Here is a 10,119-nt window from a genome sequence, read left to right on the forward strand (position 1 = left end):
ATCCACTGAAAGAGGTTAGGGACTAGTAATTAAAGAAGGAATTATAATGGATATGCACAAGCAGTTTTAATTTATTCCAGCTATATTGCTTGATGTTGTAATCTTCATGTTTTATGTATTACACTGCATAATTTAAACAAAGCTGATGAATTATTTTTAGTATCTCTTGCTCCACATTCACAAATAGCATTAAAAAAGCCTTTTGATTCTTTCAAAGAGGAGACTGAGTATAATTTTTCTTTTTCTGGAAAACCAGTTACTGCATTTTTTAATTTGATACAGCAGATGCTACAATTACCCAAGCAGTACTGGGTTAGGGTTTTACCTCTAGATGCTTTCTATATGCAGAACAGAATCTAAAACTCTGTGTCTGATCTTTCCTGGTTCATTCCTCAGATGCTCTAATATCACTAAGCATGAAGAATAATAGTAGAATATGTGCCAGTTTCTCCAGAAAATAATACAGCAGCTTCCCATGCATGCCTAAAAACCAGTAACTACTACTGTAAAAGACTTAACTTTTGGGTGTATCAGGAGACACTTGGTCTCTGCTGCTTTCAGAGGCTTCCTAAGTTTGCACCATCCCAGCTGCTGTTTGTCATTGCCAGTACTTGTGTGGCTGCCAGTATTTAATACCACAGGCCTGAGCAAATGTAATTGACACAGTAATAAAACCAACTGCCCCTGCAACAATCTTGTCTTCATTAAGGTTTCCAATGTTGCTAAAACCAGTGGAAATGCCTGCAATGAATTTTCCCTAGATTAGAAAATTCAGGGAGACTTCAAAGGAGCTGCTTCTGTTTCTTCTCAGCAAGACTTGGACACTTCTGTTCAGAATCCCAGTTAGAGGTACGTCCCAGAGCTTTATTTACACTCTCATTTCTTCTCATACTGGTTTTAGGCCATTTGTTTTTGGAGAAATCTGTTGTCTTATGACAAACTTTGCTTCTCTCATCTACAGTTTTGGAAAAGTAAATAGCCTGGAAGTTTCATTAAATTAAAAATCAATGTTGCTTTTCTTTAAACAACATTAAATGTTTAAAAATACATTTTTTTTGTGTGTGCTTTTCTTGAACTTTTATTGTGAGATAAACATGTCCTGAAGATGAGAAGGATGTAGACAATTTCTTAAGCAGAGTAATGGAACATCTGGGTCGCCACATAAAAGTCTGTGTCATTCTGTATGCGGCATGTCAAGTGGTCATTTTCAGAGTCCTCTGATTTTCACAGAGTGGGTGGAGTTTGAAAGGACCACAGTATCTGATCCAACCTTCCTGGTCAAGCAGAATCATCCTAGAGCATATTGCACAGGATATTTCTGAATATCCATTGAGAGAGATTCCACAACCTCAGAGTAAAGAAGTTTTTCCTCATATTCAGGTGGAACATACAACATTTTTGGGACATGTACTTTGTGTACTAGCACTAGAGAAAAGCCATTAATGTAGTTTCAAATATTTTTCTTGATCCCTTTTCTACTTCTCTGAGTTTATATCTGAATTTTGTGTAGGTGCCATGGTGATAATAACTGTTACCAATCTGTTCTTGCACTCAATATGCAAAATTTCTTTAAAGTGCTGATACAACCTACACACTGTTTAAGAGATAGAAAGGCTGCAATGTAGGAGCTGCTGTCTATGGACTATAAGCCACTTTGCTTCTTGGCTTTATCTAAATGACACTTTTATAATACTCATTCTGTAGTCTCCACATTAATCTGTTGGCACAGCCATGAGCAGTGTCTGTTACAATAGAAAATAAGGGAAAAATACCTATTTCTAATTATAAACTGTGTGATGTTAACAGAAAACAAGACATAAGGAAAAATACTTATGCTGCCTTCTTGTATTTAAAGATGTCTCCTTTTTAGAGATTTTGAAGGAAAAATAAATAAGAACCCAGAAATGGCTGAAGTAAACACAAGAAAATTGTCTAATCTATTCCTGTAAAATAATATAACTGCTTTAGTTACACTTAGTTATATTTAGTGACTAACTTTAGTTACTCAGCAACGTCGTTGTGGTTTCTACTGAGTAAATTCCTGAGTGGTCTGGAAGCTGGTCCTGAAAATTGCCTCTCTTTCTTAAGTTTTCTTATAGATGGGAACAAGCTTCTAGGAGGCTTCTTTCTGGAAAGGAAATGTATTTTTTTGCCCAGAGTTTGCTGGCGAGTCTATTGGCATCCAGCAAGGTTCCAAGGCATTGTATTAATGGCTAAAAATATCTTCCATAATGAATAGAAAATGTGCTACATCATAAAAATGTGCAGTAGGAGAAGATAATTTTACCTGCAATTTTACTGTTATAAAGCTGCATAATTGATGAAGATACTTATCATGATCAATATGTTCAACCTGTTGGGACAGGAGACTTCATGTACCCAGTAATATCATTTGTATGCCATGTCTAGAGCTCAAAGTTACACAATTTATGCACATGAAAGGTACTCTTTGGCATCACAGGAGAGGATGCTGCCACTGCATTTGATTGCTGGTCAAGGAATGCCCCTTCTGATTGGGTACTTTTAATGTGTGGTTCTGCTTTGTGCTTCTGTAGTAGAACAGAGCAGTGGATTCTCTCTGGTCCCAGATTTTGACACATCAGATACAGCCCAAAACAAGAGACAAGTTACATTGCTGCAGTGTAAAGGCATGAGTTTTCTCACAGCCTGGCTGTGGTGCTGACAGGGAGGATAAATGCAGCAATCCCACTCTGACAGCTCTTGTGTGGTGATTACAAGCAGATAGATGTAATTGTGGGGCTTTGGAATTAATAAGGTTCTGATCTTGCAGACACTACTGGTTAAGGACTCATTCCTACGACTGCATCTTCTGAGCTGCTAAGATTCTTCTTGGTTACAGCTATACTGGCTTGAGGGCTGGCCTCAAGTTAGGACATGTCTCTGTCGATATGCATTGTTGGACCATCCCATTAATGAAAAGAAGCCTGTTTTTGTCTCTGAAGAAATGGAACACCTTAAGGGCCTTTGCACCTTTTATAGCAATAGAAGTTGTGGAGTCTGGAGTGTTAAAAGAAAGCCATAAAATAACAAAAAATCCTGAAGATGATCAGTACATGATGTAAGATAAACACAATGAATTTCAACTTTTCATTCAACTAGAGAGAAGGGGTGGAGGGGGGGAGGCTGGGGGAAGAGGACAAAGGGAGGAGAGAATCACATGGGAAATACACCACGTTGGTCATGAAATTAATACCCATAGGTTATACTTTTCTTTTTTCTTTAGATTGCCCATTTGATTCTGTAGTATTGTTAAGTGTCAAAATCAAAGCCACAACATAAATTCCCCTGAACAGCAAAAAACAACAAATAGTTCAAAGTGATTGCTGATGTGAAAAGCCTGTGTTCCCTTGATGTTGCTGCTTGGCATCACTACTGACTGGGTAGTGAAGCGGATAACAAATATTGGCATGGGTAAGTGGCAAGTGTTGCTGAAGACCTAGATTTTGTTTGTAGAGCAAACATCCACAACAGATGGAAAGATCCAACCTGGCAGGCCAAGTAGGTCTCAAAATCAGTTATGCCTAAAGAAATGTAGCTGAAACATGATTGTATGGTAATAAAGTAGAGCATGAAAGCCTTTAAGAAAAAAATGAGTTACTTATTTCATAGCTGCACCATAGCAACCAACTCCAGAGGCATCTTAAGTGAAGCAAAGGATGTGTATCTTTTGTAACTTAGTAAAAACATGACTGAGATTTCATATCTGAGATTTCATACCTGAGATTTCAGCTGCAAAGCTGGTAATTCTCAATTTGTATTAATTAATGTTAACATGTCTAAAAAGTTTCTGATTCTAATATACTAAGCAGAGATGAAAGCTTCTGGACTCTAGCTGGAGAGAGCTTGTGCCATCATCAAGTTTTGTGAGAGAGGGCTGTAGATAATTATCACATTTGAAAGACATTTTCATGGGGCTGATAAATAGAATTGTGAAAATGTAAGCTGGGAGGGATGGATTTTTATTTATATTGGAGTCTCATGATAGCTGTGCCAAATAGGTTAAGGTCCCATCCTGTTCCCATTGTCCTCAATGGTAAAATGGATATTTACATCACCATCGTAGTGTCTACTGTATGCATTCCTAGAATCATCCATCTTAAGATCCTGAGATCAAGATGTGGGAAACCTTGCCTTTTAGCAAAGATCGAAGAAACTGGGAGGATTGTAGGTCATATAAATCACTAAACACCTTGTAGGAACAGATTATTTAAATAAGTTTTTGTATGACAGCGTCCTGTGGTAGGAAGCCAACCCGTTCACTAAGAACGCTTTGGATGTGCATATCGCAGTGTGACAGACCACACAATGAGAAAAGAGGACATTGGTTAATTAGATGAGTTCCATGCTAACCCCACGACTGAATGGGAGCCTTGGCATCACGACTTCAATAAAGAAAAAAGGAATAAAGTCAATTTTCTGCAAGAGTTTTCAACAGAATATTTCTTTACTTTTCAAAAATTCTAAGTTTCTACCACTCACTGACTATTTTCTTGATAAGTTTTTAAAATTTCCAATGGCAAAAAGAAAGGAATTCACAACATCAAAAGCAGCAAAATCAAATCAGCAACCCCCCCCCCCAAAAAAACCCAACCACCAAAAATCCCCAAGTAGCAATGGTACTTATCCATTTCTTTTCACAATTCTAGTTTGATACCATAAACAACCATTTACCTGTTTTCTGAAACGACAACTTTTTCAAAATAAAAAAGTATATCCAGCATCCATATCTTCTTCAGGATATGTGCTGAGGATGTTCTAAAGCAAGCTTTCCCAGGACGGAGTACTGGTGGCATGGATCCCCTCTGGTTTCATTTGTGGAACAAACAGGGCCAACCACAGAAACTATTCCAATGGAAAAGTAATGTTAAGAAAATATTTAGTCTTTCCTAACTGTTCCAGCTGTGGTTCTAGCCTTCACTTTCTTTGTGAGGACAGTGCATACAAGAGGCAGTTAAGATACTTATATCTGTCCCATTCCAAGTGCTTAAATATGATTCCTGACTTTTCTTGGCTACTCCTCCAAGTATCTGGAAGCAAGAAAGCAGCGCTATGCATTCTATCAATTACCTACAGACCATTAGAAAATTGCCTGCTGACCCCATCTTTGAGATTGCTGCTATGGAAAACACAAAAGTTGTGTGTCTGTAAATGTAGTAATAAATCCACTTCACTTGAGTGTGATGTGAAAATTCTCCAATCTTTCATGCTTATTGATTGCTCAGTCCACCTCTATGAAGATCCAGATATTCCCAGAAATACATTTTTTTCTTACATGTTTTTAATAGGGAATGCATTTGTAGCAGCTGAAGAAGATAGAAATACTAAGGTTGGTGTTAATATGTAAAAATAGCTTAAAGTTTCCTGATTGGGAGGAAGGGAGGGAGGGGAGAGGCATTTCTCTTCATAAAAATTTGCCACTAGAAGTGTAGCATATAATGTGTGTTTTGTGACACTTCATCACAACTAAGAGATAATTTTTTCTTCCAAATAATTGTGAAGTTTTTTCCACAGTCTCAGTGTTCCTCTCTTAGTTTATGAACATATTTTTCTACAATTATGTGTGTTTTTGTAAGCACACATTTCCAGTATCTCTGAACTTGCTTCCCAGGGTATGACCCAATCATTAAGGCTGAACTAGTCAAGTGATTTAACATACAAGGATTTCAGGTAGGGTGTAACCGGAGGAGGGAATGCAGCCCACCCAAGTCTGAGATTGTGAATGCCAAGTTCAAGTAAATTTACTAGCAGGCTTTTTCCTTTTAACCCCCCCCCCCACCAAAACATATAATCAAAAGGTGAAGAGTTCAGTTATGGAACAAACAGGACCTCTTTAAAAATATGTAGCTGGCTGTAGCCAAAGACAAACTATGATGTCATTGGGTGGGAACTTCCCCTCACTGTATGCAAGCAACATTGGAGTGATGTGATGCAAGATGTGAATAAAATCACAGGACAGATTTTAGTAAATCTTGGGGTACAGTTACAACTTATCTGCAGCATCAGTGATTTTCTGTTTCATACCTTTGAATGTTGTTCATTTTCTACAGATTGATGCCCACACAATTTTCCATTCCTAGCCATGCTACACTCATAGGCAGACTGAAAGCTAATCTGATTTGCAAAGTTGTCAATCACAGCATTGATTAGATAGTAGATAATGGTGTTAATGCAATCATTAAATGGCAAGCAGCTTTTGCAGTATTTTCTTTGAATAGCTTGTGGGGCCCCATCTGTGTTACAAATGCAGTTGATTCGGGGAACCTGGCTATGGACAAGTTACCCTATAGTGGGTGTTAACATTTATATTGATTGGTCCTGCAGACAGTTTGGTACCTAGTTCATATTTATGTCTATTTGCAGAGCAGGAAACTGGTTTTGCCCTCAAGAGATTTCCCATGCAGCCAGTTAGGTTTAGCTACCTTTACAGCAAACTGCTTGAGAAAAGGCTTTATGTGCTACTGTCAGAAAATGTGTTGGAAAAACGTGTTTTAAAGGAAAAATGGTACTTATGTTGATGTTTCTAATTCTCAGTATTCCATGGAAGACTCCATGGTCACAAAAGAAACCAAGGTCAAATCCTGGCTTCACTCAATCACTATAAATCAACCTCTCTTGACAGCACAGGGGTCCTCTATTTTATCCTGTATGTTTTACACTGTAATATGGCCAGCAGTGTGAATCAACTGCTTTACTTTTGAGAGCTTAGGCCAAAATAAGTTAAAGTAGCAAATGTAGCAAATTTTTTCTCTACTACAATATGGGCATAGAATTCTACACAATCTTCTCTAGAATCAACTATTAGAAACTTTCTTGGTCTGTGGTGAGCTACACTATTATATATGTAGTTCAGATATATAGATCTAAATATAATATCCATCTCTTCTTCATTTTGCTTTTCCAAAGGAGAACAGAATGAATGCTTCCTTTTTGATCTATTTGACTTTTCAATTTCACTGATGTAATTTTTTTTTTATTAATCATACTCAGGAAAAAACATTGGATAGATAACAAACAGTTTCACAAGTGGCATTGATTTTCAAAGAAATCTGTTAGCAGTTTTCAAGTACTGTATTCACAAAGGTCAATAAACTTAAAATTGACAAACTCATTGTCTGAGCCTATAGACTGCTGATGGGAAAATGTGCTTCACGAAGAGCTGATCTTTTTAAAATCATCTATCTCAAGTCTTTGCCTCAGGTAACTTTTTAGCATTACAAAAGCGTACCACGAATAACCATTACATTGCCAAGACATCTGTGATGTCTTATATTAAAAATAATGAATACCTTGATTTTCAGATAGTGTAAAATTTGCCTGACACAAAGCCAAACACTTCACACTCTCCTTTTTTAATGTGGATTATTCATTTTGACTCTTGAAAAGAAGAAATTACCATGAATATCAATATTGGGCCCAAATATCTAATTTCAATTTTTTAAATATTGCCTGTATTATTAAAATGTTTAATCAGCATGATTGCTATACTGATATTTTATCATGACACTGACTATTATCCATATGACATTTAGCAGTATTTCAGTTTTATATGAGTAAAAACGTCTTTCACAGTTAAAAGTGCATGTGTCTGGTCATATTGTTAGTAAGGAAAATTATTTTACTGTATGCAATTCTAGATTATTGTGAATTAGGGAGTGGCATTGTCTTTTGGGTTAGTGAAACAGCCATTATATATATAAAATCAGAAACAATGTATTTGTTGATGTCACTGCTCTTTAGCCTAAAAACCCTCAGAAACAAACTTTTGCATTGTACATACAGAGTAACATCTGTCCATGCCAGCTGTGCTTAGAGCAGGTTAGAATTCCTTGCAAAATCCATATGCACCAGATAATTTTAATTTAATTTGGTTTGAAGTGTCTGCACAGAAGGTGTGTGCTAAGTGTTTAAACTGATTCAAGGGAGGCTAGGAGTGCAATTCCCTGTTTGGAGCAGGCCTACTACAGCGTTTGAAAAAGAAGCACTAGCAGCATCAGCATTGCTCATAATGTCCTTTGGGGCCAAGCAGAGCGGAGGTGTCCCTGGCAGCTCCTTCCAGTGACAAGCATTCCACTGCACTACAAGTGGAGCAGAGAGTTTGCCCTGAGACACGGCTGAGTTCCCCTCAAATGCCCTCTCAGCCCGTAATCCACAAACCCCACTAATCTGCACTGGGGCTTCCCTGCATTACCGTGGATTAGTGACGTGCTGCTGTATCATATAGCATATTTACGCACTGTTTACAAACCCCATGCAGTTTAACCCATGACAAGCATGCGGCTGTGATCTCATGTACTGTCAACCTTGTTCAGCACAGGTATAAAAATATAGATAGAAATAGTGTTATGCTTACTTCACAGGAGAGTTTTATACAACATACTGCATGTATACTTTATAGCCAGCTTTTCACATCCTTGGAAAGGGAGGTTAAGCATCACTCGGCGCATTCAGCCGTTCCTTTGCACAACAGCAGCCTCACACAAATCTGTCAGGAGGCGGTGGTGTTCAGGGACTTTGCCTGGATTCCCCTTTACTCCACAACTCTTTTCTAGTGGCTTGGCTTCCAGCCTAGCAGTGTTACTTATTCTTCCTCTCTCAAATAAAATCTGTAAGCCTCTATCCTACAGGAAGCCTGACAGCCTTAGACTCCCTGCTCCTGAAGGCTTCAATCACCCTGTTTTTTAAGGTCTACTAGTAGTCTTCTGCCAAGCATGGCTCAGTTCAAAAGTAGTTGTGACTAATTCAAAAGGAGAAGCAATTTAAAGGATGCACTGAGCTGCTTTAAACTCACCATTTGTTTGCTCTTTTTGCTACCCATCACCATTGTCTTGTCTCTTTTCCTTAACTTTTCTGTGATGAGCCAGCGGATGAGTTGCTGTAGCAAGATCAGGAAAATTGCTAGGTTTTTAAAATTACTTCTGGTGTTTCTGTGCCAGGTGCCTGGCACCTAGGGCCATGGCAACCCCTCTCCTCCCCCTTCCACCCCAGTAGTCCAGTCTGTGCAAAGCTCCCACACGTAGTTGCCACCACAAATGCAAAAAATGTACCCACAGGCCCTACAGAGGGATTGGCAGCACTGAACTGTTTTCTCTTGTTCAGTAAGAAGGGCCAGAGCCAAGCAGTAGGGTGCAAAATGCAAGATCCAGTGAGGAGTAATAGGGTGCTGTGGGAAGGACAGTGGGGCAACCATGAGAGAAAGGGTAACCAAATGCCTTCCTAGAAGTCTGCTTAGAGCATATGGATATGTACACAAACAGCTCTGCATCTTTGCACCTCAAACACATTACGAATTCCCTCAGTTGTCCTTCTTCAAGAAGAGAAAATACCATACCTGGAGTTTCTGGGAAAGCCATGTCTGTCCATTCCTTCAGGGCCCAGTTGGGGCACACCTTTTCCTTTTAAAATTTGCCCCTCACTTGACATCACCTCTCTCCTCTGCAACACCCTCCTTCTCTTCCTTTTCTTATCTGACTGCTGAAGGACCCTGTATTCAGACAGTACTCTGCTAAAGCTTCAGCAAAATTATAAAATGTGGCAAGGACAAGCATAGGGGAGATTCTGACACTGGTAAGATGTGCAAGCCTGAGTCACATGGATGACTAATTTTTGTGGCAACAAACTTCTGACTATTGCTGGAGTCTTTAGTTCTAACACTAATTTCACTATTTTAATTTTATATATTTATATATATATAATTTTACTAATTGCTGCTTTTTCTATAGAATAGAGTCCTTCTCTAGGTACTCTGGTGGCTTGCTGAACTGTATGTACCATTTTTCATTAACAGACTTTAGATAAGGCAAAAGGAGATGTATTTTTCTTCTCTTTTAATGTGGATGTAATTTTATGGTTCTTCTTTGGTACATCTTACTTTTTTACCAGGATTGTAACTACAGTGAAGGCAGGAAAAGTTAAGTCAAATGAGATTTGTGACCTATGAATCTCTGGATTACTTCATCAGAGTGTTTGGTGACATTACATCTTTCTTCTTCCCTTCTCACCCCAACAGTTGGGGTATTTCTATGGTGCACAATTGTCATGGGAAGCTGCCCTCAGGAACAAGAAGTATATCAGGATCACCCACGTGCAGTAATGACAGAA

This window comes from Oenanthe melanoleuca, chromosome 3, assembly GCF_029582105.1.
Source record: "Oenanthe melanoleuca isolate GR-GAL-2019-014 chromosome 3, OMel1.0, whole genome shotgun sequence".
Taxonomy (NCBI): domain Eukaryota; kingdom Metazoa; phylum Chordata; class Aves; order Passeriformes; family Muscicapidae; genus Oenanthe; species Oenanthe melanoleuca.